Genomic DNA, 20,173 nt, shown 5'->3' on the forward strand with positions numbered 1-20,173 from the left:
AGGATTTGCATGTATGAGGATCTCATACATGCAAAGCAGATGCTCTACCACTAAGCCACTTGCTCATTGCGGAATATGTGCTGAGTTGCATGTGCCTTGTACTCAAGCTAGTTGCCATTTCTTAAATATAAATTAGGCAGGTAGAGAAGTGCCACAGATAGAGCTTTGAGTTAAAGGATAACTCTCCTTGAAGAAGCTGGGGATCGAACCCCGGATCTCATACATGCAAAGCAGATGCTCTACCACTGAGTCACTTCTCCTGTGATCTTTGTGCAGAGTTACATGTGCCTTGTACTCAAGCTAGTTGCAATTTCTTAAATATAAATTAGGCAGATAGAGAAGTGCCACAGATAGAGCTTTGAGTTAAATGATATCTATTCTTGAAGATGCTGGGGATTGAACCCATGAACTCATACATTCAGAGCATATGCTCTACCACTTAGCCACTTGCTCATTGTGGAATATGTGATGAGTTGCATGTGCCTTGTACTCAAGCTAGTTGCCATTTCTTAAATATAAATTAGGCAGATAGAGAAGTTCCACAGATACAGCTTTGAGTTAAAGCATATCTATTCTTGAAGATGCTGGGGATTGAACCCAGGACCTCATACATGCAAAGCAAATGCTCTACCACTGAGCCACTAGCTCTGTGTGAAAGTTATTCTGAGTTACATGTGCCTAGTACTCAAGCTAGTTGCCATTTTTTAAATATAAATTAGGCAGGTTGAGATGTGCCACAGATAGAGCTTTGAGTTAAATGATAACTCTCCTTGAAGAAGCTGGGGATCGAACCCCGGATCTCATACATGCAAAGCAGATGCATTAGGCAGATAAATTAGGCAGCAAATTATACATGCAAAGCAGATGCATTAGGCAGATAAATTAGGCAGATAGAGAAGTTCCACAGATAGAGCTTTTGGGTTAAAGGATATCTTTTCTTGAAGATGCTGGGGATTGAACCCAGGACCTCATACATGCAAAGCAAATGCTCTACCACTGAGCCACTAGCTCCTTGTGAAAGTTATTCTGAGTTACATGTTCCTTGTACTCAAGCTAGTTGCCATTTCTTAAATATAAATTAGGCAGGTTGAGATGTGCCATAGATGAAGCTTTGAGTTAAAGGATAACTATCCGTGAAGATGCTGGGGATCGAACCCAGGATTTGCATGTATGAGGATCTCAAACATACAAAGCAGATGCTCTACCATTGAGCCACTTGCTCATTGCTGAATATGTGCTGAGTTGCATGTGCCTTGTACTCAAGCTAGTTGCCATTTCTTAAATATAAATTAGGCAGGTACAGAAGTGCCACAGATAGAGCTTTGAGTTAAAGGATAACTCTCCTTGAAGAAGCTGGGGATCGAACCCCGGATCTCATACATGCAAAGCAGATGCATTAGGCAGATAAATTAGGCAGCAAATTATACATGCAAAGCAGATGCATTAGGCAGATAAATTAGGCAGATAGAGAAGTTCCACAGATAGAGCTTTGGGTTAACCTGATAACCGTCACGAGGACGAGGACGCACTGAAGGTCTCTTTGTTTAAATTAGCTCAAAATTACTATCAGATGTAAGTAATTACCTTGACAAACTATACATCATTAAAAAGATCTAAGACTAAAGTTTAATTTTTTTACCTCTGTTTTATTCTCAAAGTCTTATAGTGACCGTAATGTGTTAATATGTTCCAGGAGTTATGAATATGATCTTGGGCGTCGCTACCTTTTGATTGTAATATGCGCGTCATTTGCTCCCATTCATAAAAAAATCCTCCTTGGTCGTCATGAAGACACTCGACAAAACAACTTCCCTCAGGGCTTTTACTTCAAATGTGTGCAGATGTGGAGAAATATTGATAGATTCTCTCATGTTTGAGTCAAATTTCTATACAGAGAAGTATTATTTATTCAATCTTTATCCAAAATCCGCGGATGTATGATTATATTTGAGCAGTAGGCTGTGATATGCTGTGTTTTCAATTCATTCTGGCAGCCGGAGGGCGCTGGAAAGCTGTACTACTGAAAATTCACCCCATGGGGAACACATGAAGAACAGACACACCATGTGACATTCAGGAAGTATCTGACATATGAAGCTGTGTCCCAAAGTGAAGGGTGCGCACTTCGAAGGCCATGCACTTCGAAGGCCAGACCAGGCCACGCCTTCAAAGTGCACGAAGTGCACGAAGGGCGAACCGAGAGACAGGGTTGCCAGGTCTGAATAATAAAACCCATCCAATTGTTATTCAAAAGTATCGGAATCACGGCCGGAATGGACCAAAATATCCCAAAATGCGGGGCGCGGGCAGTAGAAATATTGCTTAAGTAAAGACAACTTAACCTGTGGACTATAGGCTACAAACACCCCAAAGCAACAGTAGCCTAAATGCAACCCCATTCCAGACTTGGCAACAATGAACCAAGCGCCGTTAATGGACTAGCAGGTTCTGACAACTGACAGCGGACGTTCGTGAGGAGATTTTAAAAAGACAAATGGAGCATATACTACTACTTATATATATATATATATATATATATATATATATATATATATATATATATATATATATATATATATATATATATATATATATATATACTTTTTTTGAGCTTTCTATTGGGTTTTGACATGCTTCAAAGCCTGCGACGATGGGCTGGACCATAAGCATGTAAATCTGTAGCCGGTTAAATATTGTCAAATTGCAAATATTATTTAACAGTTTATTTCTTATGTTAAATGTAACTGTTACAATATATTTTAAACATTTAGCCTATATACGTCCAAGTTTTTTTTTTTTTTTTTTAAGTAGGCCTACTTATTTTTATTCAACTCATGCAGCCGTCGACCGATTCGGCCCCGCAAAGCTGCGGACAGTGGAAATATGCACTCATCCCAGAAGATGATGTCCCGCTCAGGCCTTACCAGAGTTGTGCATTATTCCCCATCCCGGTCCAGCTCCAGCTTCTCCCGCTCAGCGCAATGAAAGTGTTGAAAAGTGTTTTCTTCTGGTTTGGCTGATAATAAAAATGTGTTGTTTCTAATGTTAAACTTAAGTTATTTTATTGGTCTATAAATAGGCTATAGTTGTAAAAAGCCTATGTAGGCTAATAGACCAATTTATTTTCATTTACACATTTTAAATTACATGACAAGAAAATATATGTATAAACATTTAATGTAGCTACAAATTATAACGTGCATTACAAAAATAAACAATAGCTAGGCTATAGAAAAACCACTTCTCTTTAATTTAGACGTTTGAAGTTAACGAAAATGAACAATAGACAGCAGTTCGTTTAATTTACAAATAACTTGCATAAAAAAATAATAAGCTAGCTATTTAAATTGTTCTGTGTCGGCCACGCATTCAGCCTTTGGAGGATCGATGTTTCGTTGACCGTCGTCAGTGAACATTCATTCAATCATTCATTCATATAAAAAAAAACAAAAAAAACTTTATTTTAGCATCTAAGTCAGCAGTTTTCGTTTGTTTGTATTTTTTCTTATAATTCTGAGTGACAGATGTCACATTTGATTTAGCCTATTTTTCTGTGATATTTGTTTTAGTTACGGTGTTGACATAGGCTACAGCAGGCTGTATGCTGTAAGAAAAATAAATGATTGCACGGACAATTCCTATCCAGTGTCTCTCTTTCTGTAAGGGAAATTTAAAAGATAGATTCTGGAAACAACATCTAAAATTAGCTGGATCAGTCGGCTCAGGAATAAAATAATTTATAGCGGGTGAGCACGGAGTGAATTTTGCGCGATCGGAATGGTGCGGTGCGGAATAGCGGGAGCAGAACGAAAATACAGCGCCGAAGGCTTGATTTTGAAGGATTTTGAAGGCTATTTAAAGAAAGTGTATGGGGGGAAAAGGAAACAGCGAAAAGGGTGATAGGCTAATGGACTGATTCCTCTTCTTGAGATAATGGTTGAGAAATAAATAGCATTTAAAAATTGGTAAATTAAAGTTTATCTTGCTCAGGGCAGGGAACTGGGAACTGTGTGAATGCACTAACGTTGAACGTTTTATTTACTTCAAGCGCTTGCGCTGTTGTGTTCAACTTGAGTCACCGACCGCTACCGTCTTTAACTGGAATCTGATCGAGTGCCGCGGGAATGCGGACCAGTCAAATCCTGTAGTCACCAGTGTGCTATGAATTCTGGGATAGGGAAGGCTGCGAAGTCATGGGAAGGTCCCATCTGCTGTACCCTTCCTTTGCCTGAGAACCGAAGGGCGCATTTTGAAGTCGCTCATGAATTGCGGCAGCCTTCGTCGCACCGCTGTGACGCAATCGCACTTCAAATGTGGCCTTCAGAGGTGCAGCTCTCCCTTTGGGACAGCCTACGTAGTGCCGCTGTGACGTAATCGCACTTCAAATGCGGCCTTCAGAGGGTGCAGCCTTCACATTGGGACAGTCTTCGTAGTGCAGGTATGACGTAATCGCACTTCAAATGCGGCCTTCGAAGTGCGCGCACTTCACTTTGGGACACAGCTATGGACATATCCACACAGCTCCCTGGGATCGTCAGATCGCTATTTTATACAGATAAACACGTTTTAAGACAATAAACACACAATCGCGGCAATATATGGTTGGTCTGTGTTCTTTATGCCATGTTGGGTGGTTTCATAATAGATGATATTTATAATGCAATGCTATTCCACATAGCTTTTAGCATTGTATATTTTCTGTCAGATTTTTTGACCCGAAGCTATATGAGATCACATATTGTTATATAAAACACTCTACATATAAAATATAAAGTGATATGAAGCAAGTTTTGAATAAAACATGATTTTAATCGTATAAATTGTTGTTTTGCTGGTGTGCTAAGCTAACATGCTAGCTTGCCCTAGATGCACCTGCCACTGAGTAAATACTTTATTTTTATGAATATTTTCTAAATGTAAAACTACTGAAATGCTTATTTGGACGAAATGCATTCAATAGAGTCTCAGTGAGGGTAAAGTGAGAGGTTTGATTTAGAAATGAGGTTTGAATAGAACAGTTTGAATAGAGAATCGTTAGTAATTATAATGCAGACAAAAGAATAATAATTGGAGCCATAACCAGTCCGCAGAAGTGTGAATGCCGGGGAGACAAACTGAATGGGGCAGTTTGCACCTCTAAACAATAGAGGCAAAATAGAGAATGAAAGCTGAGAAGATGTGGCAATAAACATCAGTTGATATTTCAGCGATATCTCAAAATAAAATCACATGAAACGATCTTGTAAAACGTTTAATAAAATGCAGAGTTTTAGACTGATCATCTTCAGATCTGAAATATAACATGGTCAGACTTGTGGCTTTAGCTGTAGTGCATTTCTAGATTTCTCCAAGGCCCACTTCAATTTTATTTTCATAAAGATATATCATACAAATAAATTTCTAATAACTTTACAAAACTTTGAAGCTTATTATAGCTTTTTTTATTATAAAAAATATTATCATTTTGACTTTACAGTAAACTGCCAGGTGTCTGCTTTCAAATGAGACCATAATTATGCTTTTAGTGCAAAGGATTCACAAACTGTATTTGTTTTAGTCTGAGTATACATTTCTTAGGATTTTTTCAAAATTTAGAAATCAGCTTAACAGGTTAAAGGATATCTACTCTTGAAGATGCTGGGGATTGAACCCAGGACCTCATACATGCAAAGCAAATGCTCTACCACTGAGCCACTAGCTCCTTGTGAAAGTTATTCTGAGTTACATGTTCCTTGTACTCAAGCTAGTTGCCATTTCTTAAATATAAATTAGGCAGGTTGAGATGTGCCATAGATGAAGCTTTGAGATAAAGGATAACTATCCGTTAAGATGCTGGGGATCGAACCCAGGATTTGCATGTATGAGGATCTCAAACATACAAAGCAGATTCTCTAGCATTGAGCCACTTGCTCATTGCAGAATATGTGCTGAGTTGCATGTGCCTTGTACTCAAGCTAGTTGCCATTTCTTAAATATAAATTAGGCAGGTTGAGAAGTGCCACAGATAGAGCTTTGAGTTAAAGGATATCTATTCTTGAAGATGCTGGGGATTGAACCCAGGACCTCATACATGCAAAGCAAAAGCTCTACCACTGAGCCACTTGCTCCTTGTGAAAGTTGCGCTGAGGTACACGTGCCTTGTACTCAAGCTAGTTGCCATTTCTTAAATATAAATTAGGCAGGTTGAGAAGTGCCACAGATAGAGCTTTGAGTTAAAGGATAACTCTCCTTGAAGAAGCTGGGGATTGAACCCCGGATCTCATACATGCAAAGCAGATGCTCTACCACTGAGTCACTTCTCCTGTGGTGTTTGTGCAGAGTTACATGTGCCTTGTACTCAAGCTAGTTGTCATTACTTAAATATAAATTAGGCAGAATGAGAAGTGCCACAGATACAACTTTGAGTTAAATGATATATATTCTTGAAGATGCTGGGGATTGAACCCATGACCTCATACATTCAAAGCATATGCTCTACCACTGAGCCACTTGCTCATTGCAGAATATGTGCTGAGTTGCATGTGCCTTGTACTCAAGCTAGTTGCCATTTCTTAAATATAAATTAGGCAGATAGAGAAGTGCCACAGATAGAGCTTTGAGTTAAAGGATATCTATTCTTGAAGATGCTGGGGATTGAACCCAGGACCTAATACATGCAAAGCAAATGCTCTACCACTGAGCCACTTGCTCCTTTTGAAAGTTGCACTGAGTTACACGTGCCTTGTACTCAAGCTAGTTGCCATTTCTTAAATATAAATTATGCAGGTTGAGATGTGCCATATATGAAGCTTTGAGTTAAAGGATAACTATCCGCGAAGATGCTGGGGATCGAACCCAGGATTTGCATGTATGAGGATCTCATACATGCAAAGCCGATGCTCTACCACTAAGCCACTTGCTCATTGCAGAATATGTGGTGAGTTGCATGTGCCTTGTACTCAAGCTAGTTGCCATTTCTTAAATATAAATTAGGCAGGTAGAGAAGTGCCACAGATAGAGCTTTGAGTTAAAGGATAACTCTCCTTGAAGAAGCTGGGGATCGAACCCCGGATCTCATACATGCAAAGCAGATGCTCTACCACTGAGTCACTTCTCTTGTGATGTTTGTGCAGAGTTACATGTGCCTTGTACTCAAGCTAGTTGCCATTTCTTAAATATAAAATAGGCAGATAGAGAAGTTCCACAGATAGAGTTTTGGGTTAAAGGATATCTATTCTTGAAGATGCTAGGGATTGAACCCAGGACCTCATACATGCAAAGCAAATGCTCTACCACTGAGCCACTAGCTCCTTGTGAAAGTTATTCTGAGTTACATGTTCCTTGTACTCAAGCTAGTTGCCATTTCTTAAATATAAATTAGGCAGGTTGAGATGTGCCATAGATGAAGCTTTGAGTTAAAGGATAACTATCCGTGAAGATGCTGGGGATCGAACCCAGGATTTGCATGTATGAGGATCTCAAACATACAAAGCAGATGCTCTACCATTGAGCCACTTGCTCATTGCGGAATATGTGCTGAGTTGCATGTGCCTTGTACTCAAGCTAGTTGCCATTTCTTAAATATAAATTAGGCAGGTTGAGAAGTGCCACAGATAGAGCTTTGAGTTAAAGGTTAACTCTCCTTGAAGAAGCTGGGGATCGAACCCCGGATCTCATACATGCAAAGCAGATGCTCTACCACTGAGTCACTTCTCCTGTGATGTTTGTGCAGAGTTACATGTGCCTTGTACTCAAGCTAGTTGTCATTACTTAAATAAAAATTAGGCAGAATGAGAAGTGCCACAGATACAACTTTGAGTTAAATGATATCTATTCTTGAAGATGCTGGGGATTGAACCCATGACCTCATACATTCAAAGCATATGCTCTACCACTGAGCCACTTGCTCATTGCGGAAAATGTGCTGAGTTGCATGTGCCTTGTACTCAAGCTAGTTGCCATTTCTTAAATATAAATTAGGCAGATAGAGAAGTTCCACAGATACAGCTTTGAGTTAAAGCATATCTATTCTTGAAGATGCTGGGGATTGAACCCAGGACCTTATACATGCAAAGCAAATGCTCTATCACTGAGCCACTAGCTCCTTGTGAAAGTTATTCTGAGTTACATGTTCCTTGTACTCAAGCTAGTTGCCATTTCTTAAATATAAATTAGGCAGGTTGAGATGTGCCATAGATAGAGTTTTGAGTTAAAGGATGTCTATTCTTGAAGATGCTGGGGATTGAACCCAGGACCTCATACATGCAAAGCAGATGCTCTACCACTGAGTCACTTCTCCTGTGATGTTTGTGCAGAGTTGCATGTGCCTTGTACTCAAGCTAGTTGCCATTTTTTAAATATAAATTAGGCAGATAGAGAAGTTCCACAGATACAGCTTTGAGTTAAAGGATAACTCTCCTTGAAGAAGTTGGGGATCGAACCCCGGATCTCATACATGCAAAGCAAATGCTCTACCACTGAGCCACTTTCTCCTTGTGAAAGTTATTCTGTGTTACACGTGCCTTGTACTAAAGCTTGTTGCTATTTCTTAAATATAAATTAGGCAGGTTGAGATGTGCCACAGATGAAGCTTTGAGTTAAAGGATAACTATCCGTGAAGATGCTGGTGATCGAACCCAGGATTTGCATGTATGAGGATCTCATACATGCAAAGCAGATGCTCTACCACTAAGCCACTTGCTCATTGCGGAATATGTGCTGAGTTGCATGTGCCTTGTACTCAAGCTAGTTGCCATTTCTTAAATATAAATTAGGCAGATAGAGAAGTGCCACAGATAGAGCTTTGAGTTAAAGGATAACTCTCCTTGAAGAAGCTGGGGATCGAACCCCTGATCTCATACATGCAAAGCAGATGCTCTACCACTGAGTCACTTCTCCTGTGATGTTTGTGCAGAGTTGCATGTGCCTTGTACTCAAGCTAGTTGCCATTTCTTAAATATAAAATAGGCAGATAGAGAAGTTCCACAGATAGAGTTTTGGGTTAAAGGATATCTATTCTTGAAGATGCTAGGGATTGAACCCAGGACCTCATACATGCAAAGCAAATGCTCTACCACTGAGCCACTAGCTCCTTGTGAAAGTTATTCTGAGTTACATGTTCCTTGTACTCAAGCTAGTTGCCATTTCTTAAATATAAATTAGGCAGGTTGAGATGTGCCATAGATGAAGCTTTGAGTTAAAGGATAACTATCCGTGAAGATGCTGGGGATCGAACCCAGGATTTGCATGTATGAGGATCTCAAACATACAAAGCAGATGCTCTACCATTGAGCCACTTGCTCATTGCGGAATATGTGCTGAGTTGCATGTGCCTTGTACTCAAGCTAGTTGCCATTTCTTAAATATAAATTAGGCAGGTTGAGAAGTGCCACAGATAGAGCTTTGAGTTAAAGGTTAACTCTCCTTGAAGAAGCTGGGGATCGAACCCCGGATCTCATACATGCAAAGCAGATGCTCTACCACTGAGTCACTTCTCCTGTGATGTTTGTGCAGAGTTACATGTGCCTTGTACTCAAGCTAGTTGTCATTACTTAAATAAAAATTAGGCAGAATGAGAAGTGCCACAGATACAACTTTGAGTTAAATGATATCTATTCTTGAAGATGCTGGGGATTGAACCCATGACCTCATACATTCAAAGCATATGCTCTACCACTGAGCCACTTGCTCATTGCGGAAAATGTGCTGAGTTGCATGTGCCTTGTACTCAAGCTAGTTGCCATTTCTTAAATATAAATTAGGCAGATAGAGAAGTTCCACAGATACAGCTTTGAGTTAAAGCATATCTATTCTTGAAGATGCTGGGGATTGAACCCAGGACCTTATACATGCAAAGCAAATGCTCTATCACTGAGCCACTAGCTCCTTGTGAAAGTTATTCTGAGTTACATGTTCCTTGTACTCAAGCTAGTTGCCATTTCTTAAATATAAATTAGGCAGGTTGAGATGTGCCATAGATAGAGTTTTGAGTTAAAGGATGTCTATTCTTGAAGATGCTGGGGATTGAACCCAGGACCTCATACATGCAAAGCAGATGCTCTACCACTGAGTCACTTCTCCTGTGATGTTTGTGCAGAGTTGCATGTGCCTTGTACTCAAGCTAGTTGCCATTTTTTAAATATAAATTAGGCAGATAGAGAAGTTCCACAGATACAGCTTTGAGTTAAAGGATAACTCTCCTTGAAGAAGTTGGGGATCGAACCCCGGATCTCATACATGCAAAGCAAATGCTCTACCACTGAGCCACTTTCTCCTTGTGAAAGTTATTCTGTGTTACACGTGCCTTGTACTAAAGCTTGTTGCTATTTCTTAAATATAAATTAGGCAGGTTGAGATGTGCCACAGATGAAGCTTTGAGTTAAAGGATAACTATCCGTGAAGATGCTGGTGATCGAACCCAGGATTTGCATGTATGAGGATCTCATACATGCAAAGCAGATGCTCTACCACTGAGCCACTTGCTCATTGCGGAATATGTGCTGAGTTGCATGTGCCTTGTACTCAAGCTAGTTGCCATTTCTTAAATATAAATTAGGCAGATAGAGAAGTGCCACAGATAGAGCTTTGAGTTAAAGGATAACTCTCCTTGAAGAAGCTGGGGATCGAACCCCTGATCTCATACATGCAAAGCAGATGCTCTACCACTGAGTCACTTCTCCTGTGATGTTTGTGCAGAGTTGCATGTGCCTTGTACTCAAGCTAGTTGCCATTTTTTAAATATAAATTAGGCAGATAGAGAAGTGCCACAGATACAGCTTTGAGGTAAATGATATCTATTCTTGAAGATGCTGGGGATTGAATCCATGACCTCATACATGCAAAGCAGATGCTCTACCACTGAGTCACTTCTCTTGTGATGTTTGTGCAGAGTTACATGTGCCTTGTACTCAAGCTAGTTGTCATTACTTAAATATAAATTAGGCATAATGAGAAGTGCCACAGATACAGCTTTGAGTTACATGATATCTATTCTTGAAGATGCTGGCTATTGAACCCATGACCTCATACATTCAAAGCATATGCTCTACCACTAAGCCACTTGCTCATTGCAGAATATGTGGTGAGTTGCATGTGCCTTGTACTCAAGCTAGTTGCCATTTCTTAAATATAAATTAGGCAGATAGAGAAGTGCCACAGATAGAGCTTTGAGTTAAAGGATAACTCTCCTTGAAGAAGCTGGGGATCGATCCCCGGATCTCATACATGCAAAGCAGATGCTCTACCACTGAGTCACTTCTCCTGTGATGTTTGTACAGAGTTACATGTGCCTTGTACTCAAGCTAGTTGTCATTACTTAAATATAAATTAGGCAGTTAGAGAAGTTCCACAGATAGAGCTTTGGGTTAAAGGATATCTATTCTTGAAGATGCTGGGGATTGAACCCAGGAACTCATACATGAAAAGCAAATGCTCTACCACTGAGCCACTTGCTCATTGCGGAAAATGTTCTGAGTTGCATGTGCCTTGTACTCAAGCTAGTTGCCATTTCTTAAATATAAGTTAGGCAGATAGAGAAGTTACACAGATAGAGCTTTGAGTTAAAGGATATCTATTCTTGAAGATGCTGGGGATTGAACCCAGGACCTCATACATGCAAAGCAAATGCTCTACCACTGAGCCACTTGCTCATTGCGGAATATGTGCTGAGTTGCATGTGCCTTGTACTCAAGCTAGTTGCCATTTCTTAAATATAAATTAGGCAGATAGAGAAGTGCCACAGATAGAGCTTTGAGTTAAAGGATATCTATTCCTGAAGATGCTGGGGATTGAACCCAGGACCTCATACATGCAAAGCAAATGCTCTACCACTGAGCCACTTGCTCCTTGTGAAAGTTGCACTGAGTTACACGTGCCTTGTACTCAAGCTAGTTGCCATTTTTTAAATATAAATTAGGCAGGTTGAGATGTGCCACAGATGAAGCTTTGAGTTAAAGGATAACTATCCGCGAAGATGCTGGGGGTCGAACCCAGGATTTGCATGTATGAGGATCTCATACATGCAAAGCAGATGCTCTACCACTAAGCCACTTGCTCATTGCAGAATATGTGCTGACTTGCATGTGCCTTGTACTCAAGCTAGTTGCCATTTCTTAAATATAAATTAGGCAGGTTGAGATGTGCCACAGATGAAGCTTTGAGTTAAAGGATAACTATCCTTGAAGATTCTTGGGATTGAAACCAAGACCTAATACATGCAAAGCATATTTTCTACCACTGAGCCACTTGCTCCTTGTGAAAGTTGTGCTGAGTTACATGTGTCTTGTACTCAAGCTAGTTGCCATTTCTTAAATATAAATTAGGCAGATTGTGATGTGCCACAGACAAAGCTTTGAGTTAAAGGATAACTCTCCTTGGAGATGCTTGGGATCGAACCCCGGATCTCATACATGCAAAGCAGATGCTCTACCACTGAGTCACTTCTCCTGTGATGTTTGTGCAGAGTTACATGTGCCTTGTACTCAAGCTAGTTGTCATTACTTAAATATTAATTAGGCAGAATGAGAAGTGCCACAGATACAGTTTTGAGTTAAATTATATATATTCTTGAAGATGCTGGGGATTGAACCCAGGACCTCATAGATTCAAAGCATATGCTCTATCACTGAGCCACTTGCTCATTGTGGAATATGTGCTGAGTTGCATGTGCCTTGGACTCAAGATAGTTGCCATTTCTTAAATATTAATTAGGCAGATAGAGAAGTGCCACAGATAGAGCTTTGAGTTAAAGGACTCTCCTTGAAGAAGCTGGGGATCGAACCCCTGATCTCATACATGCAAAGCAGATGCTCTACCACTGAGTCACTTCTCCTGTGATGTTTGTGCAGAGTTGCATGTGCCTTGTACTCAAGCTAGTTGCCATTTCTTAAATATAAATTAGGCAGATAGAGAAGTGCCACAGATACAGCTTTGAGTTAAATGATATCTATTCTTGAAGATGCTGGGGATTGAATCCATGACTCATACATGCAAAGAAGATGCTCTACCACTGAGTCACTTCTCCTGTGATGTTTGTACAGAGTTACATGTGCCTTGTACTCAAGCTAGTTGTCATTACTTAAATATAAATTAGGCAGATAGAGAAGTTCCACAGATAGAGCTTTGGGTTAAAGGATATCTATTCTTGAAGATGCTGGGGATTGAACCCAGGATTTGCATGTATGAGGATCTCATACATGCAAAGCAGATGCTCTACCACTGAGCCACTAGCTCCTTGTGGAAGTTATTCTGAGTCACATGTTCCTTGTACTCAAGCTAGTTGCCATTTCTTAAATATAAATTAGGCAGGTTGAGATGTGCCATAGATGAAGCTTTGAGTTAAAGGATAACTATCCGTGAAGATGCTGGGGATCGAACCCAGGATTTGCATGTATGAGGATCTCATACATGCAAAGCAGATGCTCTACCACTAAGCCACTTGCTCATTGCGGAATATATGCTGAGTTGCATGTGCCTTGTACTCAAGCTAGTTGCCATTTCTTAAATATAAATTAGGCAGGTAGAGAAGTGCCACAGATAGAGCTTTGAGTTAAAGGATAACTCTCCTTGAAGAAGCTGGGGATCGAACCCCGGATCTCATACATGCAAAGCAGATGCTCTACCACTGAGTCACTTCTCCTGTGATGTTTGTGCAGAGTTACATGTGCCTTGTACTCAAGCTAGTTGTCATTACTTAAATATTAATTAGGCAGAATGAGAAGTGCCACAGATACAGTTTTGAGTTAAATTATATCTATTCTTGAAGATGCTGGGGATTGAACCCAGGACCTCATACATTCAAAGCATATGCTCTATCACTGAGCCACTTGCTCATTGTGGAATATGTGCTGAGTTGCATGTGCCTTGGACTCAAGATAGTTGCCATTTCTTAAATATTAATTAGGCAGATAGAGAAGTGCCACAGATAGAGCTTTGAGTTAAAGGACTCTCCTTGAAGAAGCTGGGGATCGAACCCCTGATCTCATACATGCAAAGCAGATGCTCTACCACTGAGTCACTTCTCCTGTGATGTTTGTGCAGAGTTGCATGTGCCTTGTACTCAAGCTAGTTGCCATTTCTTAAATATAAATTAGGCAGGTTGAGATGTGCCATAGATGAAGCTTTGAGTTAAAGGATAACTATCCGTGAAGATGCTGGGGATCGAACCCAGGATTTGCATGTATGAGGATCTCATACATGCAAAGCAGATGCTCTACCACTAAGCCACTTGCTCATTGCGGAATATATGCTGAGTTGCATGTGCCTTGTACTCAAGCTAGTTGCCATTTCTTAAATATAAATTAGGCAGGTAGAGAAGTGCCACAGATAGAGCTTTGAGTTAAAGGATAACTCTCCTTGAAGAAGCTGGGGATCGAACCCCGGATCTCATACATGCAAAGCAGATGCTCTACCACTGAGTCACTTCTCCTGTGATGTTTGTGCAGAGTTACATGTGCCTTGTACTCAAGCTAGTTGTCATTACTTAAATATTAATTAGGCAGAATGAGAAGTGCCACAGATACAGTTTTGAGTTAAATTATATCTATTCTTGAAGATGCTGGGGATTGAACCCAGGACCTCATACATTCAAAGCATATGCTCTATCACTGAGCCACTTGCTCATTGTGGAATATGTGCTGAGTTGCATGTGCCTTGGACTCAAGATAGTTGCCATTTCTTAAATATTAATTAGGCAGATAGAGAAGTGCCACAGATAGAGCTTTGAGTTAAAGGACTCTCCTTGAAGAAGCTGGGGATCGAACCCCTGATCTCATACATGCAAAGCAGATGCTCTACCACTGAGTCACTTCTCCTGTGATGTTTGTGCAGAGTTGCATGTGCCTTGTACTCAAGCTAGTTGCCATTTCTTAAATATAAATTAGGCAGATAGAGAAGTGCCACAGATACAGCTTTGAGTTAAATGATATCTATTCTTGAAGATGCTGGGGATTGAATCCATGACTCATACATGCAAAGAAGATGCTCTACCACTGAGTCACTTCTCCTGTGATGTTTGTACAGAGTTACATGTGCCTTGTACTCAAGCTAGTTGTCATTACTTAAATATAAATTAGGCAGATAGAGAAGTTCCACAGATAGAGCTTTGGGTTAAAGGATATCTATTCTTGAAGATGCTGGGGATTGAACCCAGGATTTGCATGTATGAGGATCTCATACATGCAAAGCAGATGCTCTACCACTGAGCCACTAGCTCCTTGTGGAAGTTATTCTGAGTCACATGTTCCTTGTACTCAAGCTAGTTGCCATTTCTTAAATATAAATTAGGCAGGTTGAGATGTGCCATAGATGAAGCTTTGAGTTAAAGGATAACTATCCGTGAAGATGCTGGGGATCGAACCCAGGATTTGCATGTATGAGGATCTCATACATGCAAAGCAGATGCTCTACCACTAAGCCACTTGCTCATTGCGAAATATATGCTGAGTTGCATGTGCCTTGTACTCAAGCTAGTTGCCATTTCTTAAATATAAATTAGGCAGGTAGAGAAGTGCCACAGATAGAGCTTTGAGTTAAAGGATAACTCTCCTTGAAGAAGCTGGGGATCGAACCCCGGATCTCATACATGCAAAGCAGATGCTCTACCACTGAGTCACTTCTCCTGTGATCTTTGTGCAGAGTTACATGTGCCTTGTACTCAAGCTAGTTGCCATTTCTTAAATATAAATTAGGCAGATAGAGAAGTGCCACAGATAGAGCTTTGAGTTAAATGATATCTATTCTTGAAGATGCTGGGGATTGAACCCATGAACTCATACATTCAGAGCATATGCTCTACCACTGAGCCACTTGCTCATTGTGGAATATGTGCTGAGTTGCATGTGCCTTGTACTCAAGCTAGTTGCCATTTCTTTAATATAAATTAGGCAGATAGAGAAGTTCCACAGATACAGCTTTGAGTTAAAGCATATCTATTCTTGAAGATGCTGGGGATTGAACCCAGGACCTCATACATGCAAAGCAAATGCTCTACCACTGAGCCACTAGCTCTGTGTGAAAGTTATTCTGAGTTACATGTGCCTAGTACTCAAGCTAGTTGCCATTTTTTAAATATAAATTAGGCAGGTTGAGATGTGCCACAGATGAAGCTTTGAGTTAAAGGATAACTATCCGCAAAGATGCTGGGGATCGAACCCAGGATTTGCATGTATGAGGATCTCATACATGCAAAGCAGATGCTCTACCACTAAGCCACTTGCTCATTGCAGAATATGTGGTGAGTTGCATGTGCCTTGTACTCAAGCTAGTTGCCATTTCTTAAATATAAATTAGGCAGGTAGAGAAGTGCCACAGATAGAGCTTTGAGTTAAAGGATAACTCTCCTTGAAGAAGCTGGGGATCGAACCCCGGATCTCATACATGCAAAGCAGATGCATTAGGCAGATAAATTAGGCAGCAAATTATACATGCAAAGCAGATGCATTAGGCAGATAGAGAAGTTCCACAGATAGAGCTTTTGGGTTAAAGGATATCTTTTCTTGAAGATGCTGGGGATTGAACCCAGGACCTCATACATGCAAAGCAAATGCTCTACCACTGAGCCACTAGCTCCTTGTGAAAGTTATTCTGAGTTACATGTTCCTTGTACTCAAGCTAGTTGCCATTTCTTAAATATAAATTAGGCAGGTTGAGATGTGCCATAGATGAAGCTTTGAGTTAAAGGATAACTATCCATGAAGACGCTGGGGATCGAACCCAGGATTTGCATGTATGAGGATCTCAAACATACAAAGCAGATGCTCTACCATTGAGCCACTTGCTCATTGCGGAATATGTGCTGAGTTGCATGTGCCTTGTACTCAAGCTAGTTGCCATTTCTTTAATATAAATTAGGCAGATAGAGAAGTTCCACAGATACAGCTTTGAGTTAAAGCATATCTATTCTTGAAGATGCTGGGGATTGAACCCAGGACCTCATACATGCAAAGCAAATGCTCTACCACTGAGCCACTAGCTCTGTGTGAAAGTTATTCTGAGTTACATGTGCCTAGTACTCAAGCTAGTTGCCATTTTTTAAATATAAATTAGGCAGGTTGAGATGTGCCACAGATGAAGCTTTGAGTTAAAGGATAACTATCCGCAAAGATGCTGGGGATCGAACCCAGGATTTGCATGTATGAGGATCTCATACATGCAAAGCAGATGCTCTACCACTAAGCCACTTGCTCATTGCGGAATATATGCTGAGTTGCATGTGCCTTGTACTCAAGCTAGTTGCCATTTCTTAAATATAAATTAGGTAGGTAGAGAAGTGCCACAGATAGAGCTTTGAGTTAAAGGATAACTCTCCTTGAAGAAGCTGGGGATCGAACCCCGGATCTCATACATGCAAAGCAGATGCATTAGGCAGATAAATTAGGCAGCAAATTATACATGCAAAGCAGATGCATTAGGCAGATAAATTAGGCAGATAGAGAAGTTCCACAGATAGAGCTTTTGGGTTAAAGGATATCTTTTCTTGAAGATGCTGGGGATTGAACCCAGGACCTCATACATGCAAAGCAAATGCTCTACCACTGAGCCACTAGCTCCTTGTGAAAGTTATTCTGAGTTACATGTTCCTTGTACTCAAGCTAGTTGCCATTTCTTAAATATAAATTAGGCAGGTTGAGATGTGCCATAGATGAAGCTTTGAGTTAAAGGATAACTATCCATGAAGACGCTGGGGATCGAACCCAGGATTTGCATGTATGAGGATCTCAAACATACAAAGCAGATGCTCTACCATTGAGCCACTTGCTCATTGCGGAATATGTGCTGAGTTGCATGTGCCTTGTACTCAAGCTAGTTGCCATTTCTTAAATATAAATTAGGCAGGTACAGAAGTGCCACAGATAGAGCTTTGAGTTAAAGGATAACTCTCCTTGAAGAAGCTGGGGATCGAACCCCGGATCTCATACATGCAAAGCAGATGCATTAGGCAGAAAAATTAGGCAGCAAATTATACATGCAAAGCAGATGCATTAGGCAGATAAATTAGGCAGATAGAGAAGTTCCACAGATAGAGCTTTGGGTTAAAGGATATCTATTCTTGAAGATGCTGGGGATTGAACCCAGGACCTCATACATGCAAAGCAAATGCTCTACCACTGAGCCACTAGCTCCTTGTGAAAGTTATTCTGAGTTACATGTTCCTTGTACTCAAGCTAGTTGCCATTTCTTAAATATAAATTAGGCAGGTTGAGATGTGCCATAGATGAAGCTTTGAGATAAAGGATAACTATCCGTTAAGATGCTGGGGATCGAACCCAGGATTTGCATGTATGAGGATCTCAAACATACAAAGCAGATTCTCTAGCATTGAGCCACTTGCTCATTGCGGAATATGTGCTGAGTTGCATGTGCCTTGTACTCAAGCTAGTTGCCATTTCTTAAATATAAATTAGGCAGGTTGAGAAGTGCCACAGATAGAGCTTTGAGTTAAAGGATATCTATTCTTGAAGATGCTGGGGATTGAACCCAGGACCTCATACATGCAAAGCAAAAGCTCTACCACTGAGCCACTTGCTCCTTGTGAAAGTTTCACTGAGGTACAGGATTTGCATGTATGAGGATCTCATACATGCAAAGCAGATGCTCTACCACTGAGCCACTTGCTCATTGCGGAATATGTGTTGAGTTGCATGTGCCTTGTACTCAAGCTAGTTGCCATTTCTTAAATATAAATTAGGCAGGTTGAGAAGTGCCACAGATAGAGCTTTGAGTTAAAGGATAACTCTCCTTGAAGAAGCTGGGGATTGAACCCCGGATCTCATACATGCAAAGCAGATGCTCTACCACTGAGTCACTTCTCCTGTGGTGTTTGTGAAGAGTTACATGTGCCTTGTACTCAAGCTAGTTGTCATTACTTAAATATAAATTAGGCAGAATGAGAAGTGCCACAGATACAACTTTGAGTTAAATGATATCTATTCTTGAAGATGCTGGGGATTGAACCCATGACCTCATACATTAAAAGCATATGCTCTACCACTAAGCCACTTGCTCATTGCAGAATATGTGGTGAGTTGCATGTGCCTTGTACTCAAGCTAGTTGCCATTTCTTAAATATAAATTATGCAGGTTGAGATGTGCCACATATTAAGCTTTGAGTTAAAGGATAACTATCCGCGAAGATGCTGGGGATCGAACCCAGGATTTGCATGTATGATGATCTCATACATGCAAATCCGATGCTCTACCACTAAGCCACTTGCTCATTGCAGAATATGTGGTGAGTTGCATGTGCCTTGTACTCAAGCTAGTTGCCATTTCTTAAATATAAATTAGGCAGATAGAGAAGTGCCACAGATAGAGCTTTGAGTTAAAGGATAACTCTCCTTGAAGAAGCTGGGGATCGAACCCCGGATCTCATACATGCAAAGCAGATGCTCTACCACTGAATCACTTCTCCTGTGATGTTTGTGCAGAGTTACATGTGCCTTGTACTCAAGCTAGTTGCCATTTCTTAAATATAAAGTAGGCAGATAGAGAAGTTCCACAGATAGAGTTTTGGGTTAAAGGATATCTATTCTTGAAGATGCTAGGGATTGAACCCAGGACCTCATACATGCAAAGCAAATGCTCTACCACTGAGCCACTAGCTCCTTGTGAAAGTTATTCTGAGTTACATGTTCCTTGTACTCAAGCTAGTTGCCATTTCTTAAATATAAATTAGGCAGGTTGAGATGTGCCATAGATGAAGCTTTGAGTTAAAGGATAACTATCCGTGAAGATGCTGGGGATCGAACCCAGGATTTGCATGTATGAGGATCTCAAACATACAAAGCAGATGCTCTACCATTGAGCCACTTGCTCATTGCGGAAAATGTGCTGAGTTGCATGTGCCTTGTACTCAAGCTAGTTGCCATTTCTTAAATATAAATTAGGCAGGTTGAGAAGTTCCACAGATAGAGCTTTGAGTTAAAGGTTAACTCTCCTTGAAGAAGCTGGGGATCGAACCCCGGATCTCATACATGCAAAGCAGATGCTCTACCACTGAGTCACTTCTCCTGTGATGTTTGTGCAGAGTTACATGTGCCTTGTACTCAAGCTAGTTGTCATTACTTAAATAAAAATTAGGCAGAATGAGAAGTGCCACAGATACAACTTTGAGTTAAATGATATCTATTCTTGAAGATGCTGGGGATTGAACCCATGACCTCATACATTCAAAGAATATGCTCTACCACTGAGCCCT

Source organism: Pseudorasbora parva, chromosome 1 (genome assembly GCF_024679245.1).
Source record: "Pseudorasbora parva isolate DD20220531a chromosome 1, ASM2467924v1, whole genome shotgun sequence".
NCBI classification, from domain to species: domain Eukaryota; kingdom Metazoa; phylum Chordata; class Actinopteri; order Cypriniformes; family Gobionidae; genus Pseudorasbora; species Pseudorasbora parva.